This window comes from Molothrus aeneus, chromosome 3 (genome assembly GCF_037042795.1).
Source record: "Molothrus aeneus isolate 106 chromosome 3, BPBGC_Maene_1.0, whole genome shotgun sequence".
Lineage (NCBI taxonomy): Eukaryota > Metazoa > Chordata > Aves > Passeriformes > Icteridae > Molothrus > Molothrus aeneus.
Window position 1 is genome coordinate 12,890,206 of NC_089648.1, and position 12,579 is coordinate 12,902,784.

The following is a 12,579-nucleotide window of genomic DNA, read 5'->3' on the forward strand; positions in this document are numbered from 1 at the left end:
GATTTTGAGAGAAGATGCACAGAGGACTGGGCCTGTCTCTGCAGACTGTGCACAGCCCAAGGGATAAGTGGCAACACATTAAGACCAAGGAGCCACATGTGGCAGAATTCTCCCCTCCACTCTCAGCCCCAGCTCTGGCTGTTCTGGGTTGCACTGCTCTTCATTGCAGTGATCTGAATGTGAAACAGGTTGGAGGAAATAAATAGCACTAATAAAAAGACAAGAGTGACCTTTTAAAATGAGTAACTATATTTAATTTTAAATGTTTGCATCTCAGTTGGCTGGGATTAAGAACACTCATTTCCACTGGAACTGCATGCAACAGAAATAAAAGAATAGGTGCACTAAGTGTGTTTAGAAATTCTGAACCAGGGAAGAGCAATTCCACATCCCCCTTGGAGACATCAAAAATACAACTTCAATAAACTGCATATGAAACACCTACCCAGCTATGTTAAAATAAAAAAAAAAACCAACTGTAAAAAGCTATTGTGATATTTATTTTTAACACTGTAAAATTATATATGATCATGAGGGATTGTATTTTATCAAATACATAGTGAAATAATCCTTTAACAAACATGCAGAACAATTACAGCCCTTTTCCCTCTCTCCCCATCACAGATGACTAGTTAAAAGGTGAGGTATCACAGATTATTACTGTGTCCCCAAAGGCATAATAACACATAGAGAACTTTCACATCAGTGATTTTTAGGCCTCCTCCTCCTAGAATATTCAGGAGCATAAAGCCAAGGGCTTGGGCTGTTTTCACAGAGCATTTTTTGCCCACCATTCTGTTAATGATGCAAAGCTTAACATAGGGCTCTGCTGTCTTAAAATGGACACAAGACTGTACCAGTCTCAGAAACTTCAAAGAGATAAATCTTAGCTGAAACAGCAAAATCAATGAAGCCCAAATCCTGTGCCATTCCTATGTACTGAGGCTCTTTTTTTATATTGCTGGAACTATTTTCCTGCTGAAGTAGGGAATATTTATGGTTCTTTCTCCAACTGCAAATCAAAAGCTATAAATAGCTGCTTGTCCCAGCATATGTGGAAGGAGGGTTCATAGTTGCTGTTCCAAATAATCTCTAAACCCCCAAGCAGTAAATGTAAATTAGAAATATTAACATTGAGAAATAAAAGGGTTTTCTTGGCACAAGCAGAAATCCTTCTTCATCTTCTGTGTTTCAGATTCATAGATTTTTCGAAGTCAGGAGGGAGGATGAGGTCAACTGGTTGAAAAATTCTGCTATTTTTCCTGAAAAAAAACATGTAAAAATCAGGTGCTGAGTCAGCAGGACTCAGGCATCATTAGAAAACTTTTTCTGCAGAGGTAAAGTAAGAGCAGCTGCAGGTCATCCTGGCTCTGTCTAGTGCTGCTCTAGTTGCCAACTACGCCCAGGACATGGAAAAGATACACAGTAGTTCAGCATCCCAGGATATGCAAATCATATATAAATCACATAGCCAGAGGTCTGCCACCTCAAAAATTGCAGTGGGGCCACCAAATTTATTTTTTTTTTTTAACCCAAAGACTGCATTATTCTCAAGGCAACCCAAACTCACACCTCAAAACCACGGGGCTACACAGATTCTCCAGCTGGTATTTTCCCTACAACGTAATAACTGGGGATTGCCTTTCCTGCACACAGGAGAGGTTTCACCAGCAGGAATGAAGTGCACCTTCACACAAGCTGAGGAGCCAGCTGTATCCCAGTTTCCCAGCTCCCAGGCAGGAGCTCTCAGCACTACTCTAGGGGCAGACACTGATGGTAGCTAACATACACCTGGGTAAGACTGCAGAACTGTCACCTTCTGGCATGATTTCTACCACTTAAAATACTGGGGAAAACCTAAGTAGTCTGGAAGCAAATGGGCTGTGCAAAACTGAAAAGGCTGAATTCACCAGCCTGAATTATGGATGGATAATCAGCCACAAAAGAGCATTGTCTGCAGCTGCACTGGAATTATGTCTGAGCACTCCCTCTCTTCCAAAACATAAAACTCAGATCCTGCTCAGATTAGAGGGATCATTATAAGCACTGAATGTATTTCTATTACCAAGCATAAGAAGATAGTTGTTTTTTTTTTTCCTCTGTGTTATTTGGTAATTATCATAAAATTCATTTTCCTGTTCTAGCATCATACAGCTCCTTTGCACCAACACTGAAGGACAGCACCATCACAAGCCTGAGACCAGGGAAGCCCTTAGTCCTTTTATGCTGATACATGATTTTGGGCAGGCTCAAATATATTTCTGTATTTATCTCACTGCGTCCCCACCTTCTTGCAACACCCAGCATTGCTCTGCACATGTGATGTAGAGTGGCTATTTGCACTTGTACTGCTTAATATCCCCTTCCTGACTGGGGCTGAGGAATCCTTGTACTGTAATAGCAGCACTATCAGACCCTGGTTCCTCTGCTGGTAGCTGCTGGGATGTTTTAGGGGATGGAAGAAGAAGAGGAGCATGTACAGCAATACTTCCATGAAAGCACTGGCTCTGTGGCTCCTGACCACAGCTGTGGGTGAGAATCTCTGCTGTTAGCAGGTGCTGGCAGAACTCTCTTCCCTGAACAGGCTAATTTCCCCTGGAAGCCATTTGAGTGATAGGCCCCCAGTGGCTGGTGGCAATGAGTTCTGCAGCTGAATTATGAACCATGTGAAGTCATACTTCATTATTTTAATTTTAAACCTGCCACCCAGTAGCTTTGTGGGGTGTCTCATGACACTGATCTACGAGGACCAGCAAATGAACCTTCCCCATCTTACTGACTCTACTGATGCTGAGAAGCCACGGCCTGTTTAATTACTCCTGGCTGGGATGCAATTCATTAGGCAACCCTTCTCCAAACCTTTTCAGTTTTACTTTACTTGCAGTGGAACTTGGAAAACCACAGAGCCCTTGGGAAGCAGCCCTTCCCCTTGAAATGACATTTAAAACCAGGTAACACCATCTGGAGTTAAGCACCTTCTTCTAATAAGCTGTGCTAAATTTAAAAATGCTTGAAAATGAATGGGTTGTGACAATGGAGGCACAGTGTCAGTGTCAGCTGGGTCTGAGGTTTTGTGATTGGCTTCCCACATTGCCTCCACACTGGTAGAAGCAGAGCTATGAGCTACAGCTCCTGCAGGCTCCATCTCCACTCAAAATCCTGGTGTGAACACACATGTGCTCACCAAATCTCCCCCCATTTAGTCCAGCAGTGATTGCATACAGATGGGTTTTATTGGAGCCTGGAAAACAAACCCACCACCTGGGACTGCAGCTAGCACTTGGGCAGACTTCTACCCAAAATGGGATTGCTTTCTTCCCCCTTCCCCCAGTGACACTGCTCCCCCAGCACAGGCTGAGGTACAACCAAGCTGGTTTGAGGTCCCACACCTCACTCCTGCTTTTCTTCTCTTTGCAGCAATGAGGCAGGAGCTGTGATGCAATAAACAGGCATCAGTTGCAATATCTAAGGAGAAGACTGGTACCAGATAAAACTCTTGATTTCTCTCTTCTTCTCAAAGTCTTCATCAAAATCACAAGACTTTAGAGGTTTTTGAGGTGTTGAGTGCTTGAAGAACAACGAGGTTTTTATTCCTGCTGTGGCTCCAGGGCAGTGCCACAGCTGAGGCTGCTCCTGCCCAACAGCAGGGCAAGACCATGCTGTGGTGTGGCTGCAGAGCAGGTTTTTCTACCTAAAATGACAGGTCAGTTTTACTTATCAGTGCAAAGAACTGATGCTGTCACTTCAAAATATATCTCTCTTTTCATTTCAGATCTCTGGGAATAGCAAAGCTGGAGATGGAAGATAGACACCGGTGGTCAAAGTGAAAATAAACAGTTGTACCTAATGCATGAGAGTATGAGAAGGACAGGCTGCGTGCTACCAAGTGTTTTGAAACCTGTGAGGCTTGGTGATTTACCCATCATAAAGAAGAACTGGCCACTGTTTTTTTTGGGTTAGGCAGCTGCTGCTATGCTGCACAGTGAGAATGAGAGATGGAAACAGAAACTTAAACTGAGATTTCCTCTGCTTTTAGTTCCATTGTCCCAAATGCCAGCTCATTACCTGGTGCTCAACGTCAATTCACACACACTAAGGTGAGGTATTTCTAACATTTTTTCCTAGTTCGTGCCAAGTCAGGAGCTGGGTTGTAACCCATAAAAGGCTGGCTACCTGACCATCCAAACTTTAATTAAACATTTTAACAAAGGCATCAGCATCCCCTGGTTACAGATTACATAATTTTTTATTAATCAGTACTCAGCCCCTTATTTGCTAGTTCTTATCTCTCATTTCTCATGCTAATTAGCCTGCATGCACAGTTCTTCCCTCCATTTGAGCCTGGGGTCCATTTTGAGCAGGTGGTCAGTGGGTTGGTGGCTGTGGTCTCCCACTGCCAGAATTACCTTTCCCCCAGTTGCTGCTCAGTTCTGCTGACTTCACTCCTGGTGGCTCTGGTCCAGACTGCCCATTTCTCTTGGGATTGTCTTCCCTTTCCCTTAAAACAAAAGATTAGCCAAGACTATGAGGTTCACAATGCAATTGCTTAATCATAACTGCCCAGCTATGGCTGCTGATTAAGAACTTTAAAAAAAAAATTGTCAAGTTTGGTTCAGATCTTGAGGGGCTCCATATCAGTGATGCATGACAAATTTGACTGCAGGCAAAGGAAATAGTTATTTAATTTTGTTTATTCACCCTTGGTAACTGGAACTGTGCTTAACTTTTCTACATGCCAGTCTCATGATCACCACCATAGGGACTCACTCGTTGGAAGAGTGAACACTGCAGAGACAGCAGCACTGCTGTGCTTTTCAGCAGTGGTTGGACCTTAGATGGCTCCTCCAGACTCCTCTGTGGATATGCAGAAACAGACAGAGCCCCAAGGAGCTTTAATTTAAAAAAAAACCAAAACAACCAAACCCAAGCAGAGCCAGCAACATGGCCCACTGCCAGCACTTCTCCTTCCCAACCCTTCCACCCAAGGACTGGGAGTGAATATGGAATATGATGTTTTACCCCTATTTAAGGCCTAATTAGACAAGAACAAATGTGTGGCATTCACATTCTCTGAAAAAATCCCTTCGCCCAGGATTTTTCTGCTGGGAATCTGAGAAGCCTCAGAGAAAAGGAAAACTATTTTTATTTCATTTGCTTCTCCTGTGTTGTGCTCACATGGGGAATGTGTTTGGAGATTGTTTACCCACAGGTGATTCTTTCATTGCATTCTGGTGTGAGCTGTTTTCACTTGTTGGCCAACTGGGGTCAAGCTGTGTCAGGACTCTGGAAAGAGTCACAAGTTTTCATTATGATCTTTTTAGCATTCAGTTAATATGCTTTCTGTATTCTTTAGTATAGTATTCTTTAATATAATATAGTAAAATAAGTAATAAATAAGTAATAAATTAGCCTTCTGAAAACATGGTGTCAGATGCATCATTCCTGCCTTTGTTGGGGCATTCCTTGTGCAATGCAATAAAAATGCACCTCCATCAAGAAGTGCTGACTGCTGCCTGATTAAGCAGAGTACAATAGCACACACCAAAACTGGTCACTAGATTAAAATGGGTCCATTTCTCCGCTAGAAAAAGCTTTGCTATACTTTGCTTAATCTTTGGCCACATATCACAGAAGAACCAAAGCTAAAAAACCCTGCTACAAGAGATCCTCAGGTTGTGCAATACCATGGTTAATTAGTGTTTGCAAAGCACTTTCTGGAGGAAAAAATTGCCAGCTACAATCAATATTATCAACTGGGTTTTCTTTCATCAAGTTCTTGCCAATAATCCTCTCAGTTTTGTTTTCAGGTTTAAATTAAGCACTTCTGTAGTTCTGTTGAGGACAGCCAAGCAATTATTGCTTTTCAGCTCAGTCCTTCCAGGTTTGATTTGATTTTATCTGGGCTTTGTTTTATAGCTGGCTCCACTCTGTATTAAAAGAGCAGTTGAAGCTGCTGACCTTTCCCAGGCTTATCCATATTTAAGATAGTGGGAAGAAGTGACTGAGAAAGGCATTTAATTAATAGGACTTTATGGAGGATTGAGAACAAAGCTGGAATGCAAAAGTGCAAACCCAGACACAAAAGAAAGAGGGATGAAGTATGGAATAAAATGACTAAATATGATCTCTTTTCCAGAGAAGAGATTGATGAGGTTTTTTTCCCAAATTATGATGCACAACACCTCATTTTTTTGTATTTGATGAAGAGATTAATGAAGAAATATTAGTTAGGCAGAGAAGAAGAGGCTCAGCATGAGAGAGGGGACCCACTTAAAGAGTAAATGATAAAACATTTAGGTAAGGGAACCTTTTGGAATGAAGAAAGGATCTGCTGAAGTTTTTTGTGGCTCAGGCTTAGAAATAGTTATTTCCTATTTGGTTTTTATGCAACATTGTCTCTCCAAAAAGAAGAAGAAGGAAAAAAAAAAAAAGCTGGTGAGAAAGATCTTGTTTCAGCTGCTGACAGGGCTTGCTGACAAGAATGGGAATATGCTACAGGAAGAAACAGATATTTTAAGAAATACAGTCTAAGAAATTCATTTAATTGTACAATACAACCCAAAGAGGAAGAATACACTTAGGAACTGCTAACAAAATTTTCTGATTTAATTAAGGCTATCATCAGTGGGAACTCATGAGAAAGGGAAAGACATGAAGGTTATGAAAGCATCAATGAGCAAATATAAGAAATCTTTGTGAAGTTTCTTTCAAGTACATTTCTAACCTTCAAATTGCTTAGAGGGTGTGAAAATGCAACTCTCCAGTGCTTATAAATCAGAATAACTTCTTTTTAATATCTCATTATCTTTCTGGTGCTTCTATCATGTGTCACAGCCCTTATATGTTGATTGTGTAGTTAATACATCCTTCTCTTTGTTAACTGCAGTTCAGAAATTCAGATAAATTTACTGTGAAGTAAATGAAGGGAGAGAATTAAGAAACATGGGAAAAGCTTGAAGGAAGAAGTAAAGATAGCAGCTAGCAGGGCAGGTCTGCATTTTCACTCAGCCTGTGTGAATCACGTAAGAGTGATTCAAAGGAGTGAATGACTCAAAAATTGCAGGTGACCACACTGTTATATTGTCCTCTTGTGAGCTCTGGAGGTTAAATTGCTCCTCTGAGTTTCTAATTTTGCTTACAGAAAGGAGTTAAGTTTATTTTTTTACATTCCTCACCAACTACCTTGTTCTGAGTGTTGTAAAAGAGCAGAACATGCTGCTCTAGTCAACAAAATGCTCTAGAATTTAATTTTAAGTTTTCCCCCACAGCCAATCAAGGGACTATCCAAGTCATAATAAATATGAAGCAATAGACTTGAAGTGCCTGGCTGTCATGGTTTAACCCCAGATGGCAACTAAATACCAGGCAGCTGCCTGCTCACTCCATCCCCAGCCCAGTGTGGCGGAGAGGAGAATCAGAAAAAGGTAAAACCTCTGGGTTGAGATTAAAACAGTTTAATAATTGAAATAAAGTAAATTCTTGTAACAACAGCATTAAGAATGATGATGGAAAGGGAGACAACAAAAAGAAAGAGAGGAATAAGCCCCAAGTAAACTGAGTGATGCACAATCAAACTGCTCACCACCTGCTGAACAGTGCCCGGCTGGTCCCTGAGCAGCAGTCGAGCAACAATTAAAACATCAGTGTGTTATCAACATTATTCTCATCCTAAATCCAAAACAGTAGTGTACCAGCTGCTAAGAACAATTAACTTTGTCCCAGCTGAAGCCAGGCCGCTGCTATTCCTTTGTTAGGTCAATTCTCCAGCTTGACACGGGTCCCTCACCTGTTTTTACTGGGTTTGATGTTTGTGTGAAAGGCAGCCTGGATGCTCCTGCCTGCCTGGGGTCAGTGGTGCTGCAGTGGCACAGCCAGAGGAGGTGGCAGCAGCACTTTCCCCCTGGCTGACAGATGATTATCAGTTGGGATCTCTGGCTGGTCAGAGTGACCCTGAGAAGAGTTCCAAGGTCTCTTTTCCCAGCCCAACACTTGAAGAAGGAGTCAGGGCTCTTCATTTCTCGGTCTCAAGGTTGTTTATTGTATCTAATCTATAAAATTCTTCCTCCTGACCTGCCAAGGTCTGCTCAGCAAGACAGTCTGAGGGATTCTGCCCGCCCCAGGGGCTGTGTTATGTCTTTATCCTAAAAACTACGTGTACAATGTTTACAATTACTTTCCAGTACCTATCACCTATGTTAGACAGTGAGCTTCTACTCTAAACCAATCCAAAAGTGCCAACATCACAGCAGAAGATGGAGGCCAAGAAGAAGAAGGAGAAAGGCTGGACACGCCCAGATCCCTCCATCTTGCCCCGCTGAATCCCCATTCCAGAAACCCCAAAATCTACTTTTTCACCCCGTGATAACTTTGCTAATATTCTACTTAAACTGTTGGGGCTTGCTGATCTTCATATAAGGTTGGTAATTTGCTCCATGGGTCATAATCAAAACCACAGGCATCTTGGGCTCTGTGCCAGGGCTTCTGAGCCCCCTGGCAGGGGTCTTGGCTGCTCAGGACAGCCAGAGGGATGTCCTGGGTGCTGACAATTATCTGCCCAGGACAGTGGGTAGATAATTACCAGATGATTATCTGACTCAGGAGAGTGGGGGTGAGAGGCAGGAGAGGCACTTTTTGGAGCAGCATTTCCTGGCTCTGGGCAGAGCCAGCAGAGGCACATCAAACACAGCCCTGCTCCCCTGAGAAGCTGAGGTCACCCTGCCAGCTCCTGCAAGTCACCAGCAATTCACTGCACTAACAGAGGGGGCTGCAGAGGCAAATAAAAGAAGCCAGGAAGCTAATCAATAACAAGAAAGTTTATCTGCATTTGTTTTGAGAATTATTTGGGCTCCCATGAAGCAGAGGTTTCTCTGCAGCTCTGACAGATAGTGATCAAACTGTCTCTGCACAGTCAACACCATCACAGAAGTGAACCTACACAATTCAAGAGCCCTTTCTATTTGGTTCATAACTTTATTTTTGGAACAAAATTAGAACTTTGTCAGCCTGAAAACAGCACAATAAAACCAAGATCATTACTCTTTCCCTGCTTGGTTGAAAGCTTTATGGCTCACACAGCATGTCTAATCCTTTATGTCCTGTCGCTATGATGCATCTAATGAATAATCTCCCTATCTCCTCTATAATTCACTTGACAGCCAAATAATGTATTTTTTAAATCACACAATTTCTTAAGCAGTGTTTTGTCTCCCTTATGCCCACCATACATTTACAGTTAAAACCTCTTCTCTGTTTCAATACCTTCTTTCCCCACCCAAATACTCCCCTGCCTCCCCAGCACTGCCAATCAGCCACTTGTCTACCTCCAAAAAGCACTTTTGCTGGCAGCCTTGCTGCTTGCTCCAGCTTTTTCTCCTGGGGCAGGACATGCCTTCTGCAGAAACTCTGTCTGCAGACTGACACCTGCAGCCAAAAGGCATTGAGGAAAAAAAAAATTAATTCTTGTGTAGCCCTGATGTTCAGCAGAATGGAATACCTGCAGGGCACCGTGACCAGCAGTGAAGAGTAGTGCTAGAACTTTAAAAGAAGAATATTCAAGTCTTCTCGGGGAACCAACAGCTTTCTTCTACTACAGGTACTGGAGTAACTAAGAAAAGAGGGATTGGTTTGGGATTTTTATGGGCCAGTTGCAGAGAGAACAATTCCTGTGAAGATTGCTTTTAATCAGTCACTTGGCAAAGTGTCCTGAGGATGAGTAAGATTTATCACCTTCACCTTGAGGCTGGTATATAGATGGTCTTAGTTACCTACAGCACAGAGATTTGTAACAGTGGGATTTAAAGTGTCCTGTGTCCTTCTTCCCATCATCCCCACCAGCAACATAAAGTTTGGCAGGACAATTCCAAAAATTAGTAAAATATACTAGATTTACTGTATTAGTAAAATATATAGAAATATACTGGTGAGACAGGGGAATCCTAAATTCATTGAAACACAGAGATGTAAATTACAGAAAGCTGTACCAAAACCTGCTTTGAGTACAGGGGAGAAGCAACCCTGCCCACAAATTGTCCTCTCAGACCACACACACATCAACTGGGCAAGTTAATGCAGTGTAAGAGCTTACATGGTAACTACTCAAATAATTCTAAATAGTCTTAGATGTCCATTTTTGAAATGCACTATTACCTGGGGTAGCTTTGGGTGAGAAAGGAAAGAAGGTAAAAACCAAAGAGAAATGGATCTAATTTAGCAAGGAAATTTTTGACTATTGAGAAGATTTCTTGATATTGAAGTAGCCAGGTCTGAGGCTTTAGTCAGGTTCATATATATTGAAATGAGCAGATATAGAGTAATTTCAAGCCCTAGCATCCAACACATTTGCAGGTGGAGCAATGCATCCACTGGGAGCAGAGCTGCAGAGGGTCACATCTGCAGAGGGACTGCAGATGGAGGCTCACAGCTGACCCCTATCTCTGTGCATGCACACCTTTAGTTGCACTAAATGCTACATTTTTACTGTCTTAAATTAACTTTTTGAATGCTGATTTCCTGTCTAGGTGGAGAGACAGTCTCTCACTACAAGAAATTCAAACAATAACTTTCATCCAGACCCTGGACAGCACCAAGTCTTTTCACAAGCACAGGAGGCTCCTGAGACAAGCAGGAGTTCAGCTCTCCACAGGTCCTTGGCAAGAGCTCAGGACCATCTTCAGCACCACAGCTGCCAGAGACAGTGCTGCCTTGAAGGAAAACACACAAACAATCCCTCAGCCCCTCTAAATGTGATTCAGCAGCTCCACCTCAAAAATGTGTTAGAATGGAGATGAGGGGAAAGAGGAGAAAGAAAGGAAGATGTATTGGAAATTTACTGTAACACATCTACATTAATATTACTTGTAATATACACATATGTAGCACCCACTTTCACGCTCAGGGCCATTTAATAAAGCTCTAGAAATTGTGTTTTACGGTGGATGCTCAAAGAGAAAATGAAATTCATACCCTGCTCTCTACAATCCTGGTGTGCCACTGGGAGCCTGGGAAGTTTTTCCCCTCTTAGTACAACTTCTGACAAACAATTCCATGTTTTGGGCTCCAAAACACACACCTGACTCTCCCAGCGCATTTTAATCAAAGCTCTGCCTATCTTAGCCATAGCCTTGTAGAGCAGAAACAAGGTTTTTCACCTCTATTTGTGCTGGAGGAAATGATACAAGTAGGTTTTCACCGTCAATTAATGGCAGTGAAGCCACTTTTCCCTCCTGTGTCACCTTTCCCTCTTTCTGCCATTCACTGGGAGGTGTTGGGAGAGGCTTGCAATCAGTAACTTGAGGTGTCAAGGGCACTTCAACCAATGCTGGAGTTACACAGAGCCCCTGCAAAGCCCCATGTCCTGCCATGCCCATCAGATGCAGGTGTTTGTGGGCAGGACAAGAATTCTCCTGGCAGCAGCTTCAAAGCAGGAGTTACCAAAGGCTCCTTGGTCCTGGAGGGCACATCCATTAAACAAAGATATTTATGCTTCCTTTTTCTTACACTATACCCAGAATCCAAATCACACAGTTCTATCACTAATATAACTGATAATATGATTAATATAATATAATATAATATAATATAATATAATATAATATAATATAATAACAGATATAATATAATATAACAGATATAATATAACTAATATAACAGATAAAGAGTTGATACTCTTCTTAAAGCTCTATTTAATTTTCAAGGTATAGTTCATTTTTTTTTTTAATTATATTTTCCAAAAACATCTGTAAAGTCCAGTCCTACAATACTTAGCAGAAGAAGGCAGAAAAAGGAAACCTTTTTATTCCTTTTAATGAATCTGGGGGGGCTGACATACATTTCCTGAATGCTTGAAGAGGACAATGATTAATGAGAAAGGGAGGAAAAATAAATCATAAGTCTTGTATTTGATAAATAAATGACAAAGTTTTGAAGAACTTTTCTAGTCTTCATTTCAGCAACAAGATTAATTCCCAGCTCCTTCTGGAGGACAGTCCCCCTTGAGCTGAGTGGTGATTCTTTTTCTGCAGGGAAGATGGAACAGAAGGAAGAAGAGGATCAGAGGAGAAAGGAGGAGAGAGCAAAATAGAATCCAGGTTTAATTTCAAAAAAATTTTTGCTAACCTTGGCAAAAAAGGATTGAGAAGGAGCTATCAGTGAATTTCAGTTCTGATCACCTGCTTTAGACATTCCCCTGAATCATTAAAAGCCCTGTGGACACAATATGCCTGACAAAGGGGCCAAAGCAGCTCCTCCCAAGAGTAGTTTGGGGTTGTGGCCAAGGGACATGCCCCAAGACACCAGGGACATGCCCCAGTACAGCAGGGACTGCAGGGACTGCACTGCAGAGGTGTCCCCAAAGCCATCACCCAACCTGCTGCCCCCCTGCACAGAGCGGCCCTGCAAAGGGGCACAGGGGGGGGCCTGAGGGCTTGGAGCCACCCTGACCCAACAAATGGCACACAGGGGACCCTGTCCAGCTGGGACAGGGACACCCCAGAGCTGCCCCTGGGCTGCCACCCCGAGCCCACCACCATCACCTTGGGCTGGCACTGCAGGCACAGAGCTGGGCATAAGGCCAGAGAACCT

At 42.5% G+C, this 12,579-nt stretch overlaps 1 long non-coding RNA gene across 1 annotated transcript in view; it reads right to left on the minus strand.

The window, feature by feature from the left end:
• Positions 1 to 230: 230 nt before the first annotated feature.
• Positions 231 to 12,579, minus strand: part of LOC136554387 (uncharacterized) — a 31,820-nt gene continuing 19,471 nt past the window's right edge. The window contains exon 2 of the long non-coding RNA XR_010783321.1: positions 231 to 1,262. This is a non-coding gene — a long non-coding RNA (uncharacterized lncRNA). The remainder of the gene's footprint in view (positions 1,263 to 12,579) is intronic.